The sequence below is a fragment of the Anneissia japonica genome, unplaced genomic scaffold (genome assembly GCF_011630105.1).
Source record: "Anneissia japonica isolate Jap-2015-1 unplaced genomic scaffold, ASM1163010v1 scaffold16202_len33968_cov106, whole genome shotgun sequence".
Taxonomy (NCBI): Eukaryota; Metazoa; Echinodermata; class Crinoidea; order Comatulida; family Comatulidae; genus Anneissia; species Anneissia japonica.
This window is the reverse complement of record NW_022745692.1, coordinates 16491-18105: the sequence shown is the minus strand read 5'-3', so window position 1 is coordinate 18105 and position 1615 is coordinate 16491. Positions and strand designations below refer to the sequence as shown.

Here is a 1615-nt window from a genome sequence, read left to right as displayed (position 1 = left end):
TATATTTCAATTCAATTCAATATGTTTTATTCAATCTCAAATGGCAGCATTAGCGCTGAATTACATGAGAATACAAACAGATTACAAAATTGAGAACATTAAAATTAAATTGAGACCTATAAAACTAGAAATATAATAAAATTCATTAGAGCAAACATTAAAATTCTATGTACATAATAAAATATCCAAAAAACACAATGAATAACGATAGGCTGTTAGATTTCATATTAAACTGAGGAATTAGATGTGTTGAATCAATATATTGAAACAAGAGCCCCGCCTAAATTCTACTATAGGCAAAATTTGGAAACCGCAATAACGAAGTTAACATTTACCGTATACTAATTGTCATTATTTATTTAAAAGTCTAGTGAGGAATGGAATGGGGCTATTGCCGTATCTATTAGTCCGGTGCTTGGGAACTCTGAACTCTGTATGTATTTGTGCACCTGAGATTCATAGAGTGAGACCGGCTATTCTGAGGGAACCAATGCTTATATCTATCTGACTTACAACATTTATTAGCAAACTCACTGCACAAATGGATACTTCTTTTTTCAAGCATTTGGAGACCAGTAATATTTAGTGCGTCCTTATACGACACATAATTTGTGCCAAGAATGATACGGCTGGCTCTTTTTTGGATCCTTTCGATCTGTTTGGATTGCTGTCTGGTAATGTTTCCATGCCAGACAGGTGAGGCATATTCAATAGTAGGGCGCACATATCCAGTATACACTGACACCAAATCTTGGACTGGAACTCCAAATCGCTTGAGCCGACTCAACATATACAATCTACTACTGCTCTTAGATACCATTGTGTTAACATGCGTATCCCAACTTAAGTTGGCCTGTACTGTAAGACCCAATATTGTGATCTCAGTTACCTTTTCAAGCATTTGATCATTTATCATAAGATATATATATATATAATCCGATCAGTGTTAACTGTTAATACTGTTACTTCAAGACAATCTATGCTATAATATAGAGAAATTCGTCTACTACGGTACTGTAAGAAAAATAGGCCATGCCCTATGGAATGCGTATTCTGACCCACATTTTGATTCAGTGAATGAAAAAAAATAATATACTGTACAACCAAAATTTCATTTAAAAGTAAACCACGTCTAACTGTTCATAAGTTGTTCTGTTATTTGTTAAGTTGTTTTTTTTTCTAGTACATGTTGTGATAGATACATATGACATATCTATATCAATTAATAGGCTTTACATTTTAAGTTCTAAATGTTTATGTATTATCATTACTTTATACATTCGAACGTACAGCCAATCTAACTGTTCATTTTGTAATTTAATTGCACAGTAGTTAAAGAAACCTACATTGATATGTGTAAATACAGGCGGATTGTGGAAAATATTTGGGGTGGACTTTAACATATATTCAAAATTTATTTCTAAAATGGTATAATTGACATACATTTTGGCGTAACAATGGGGCCGGGGACCCTGTGGCTTTCTGAAAGTATATTTGAAGTATATCTGAAACATATTTGCATTGTTTTTCTAAATGTTTGTAACGGCGTATAAATGATATAATATCAGTGGCGGATCCAGGAAATTGAAATGAAATGGTCAGGGGGGGGGGGGAC

The 1615-nt window shown here is 33.4% G+C and overlaps 1 protein-coding gene across 1 annotated transcript in view; it reads right to left on the bottom strand.

Moving 5' to 3' along the window:
* LOC117120025 overlaps positions 1–1615 on the bottom strand; it is a gene marked incomplete at its 3' end in the record, with an annotated part of 15366 nt that overhangs the window by 12756 nt on the left and 995 nt on the right. The window lies entirely within an intron of this gene.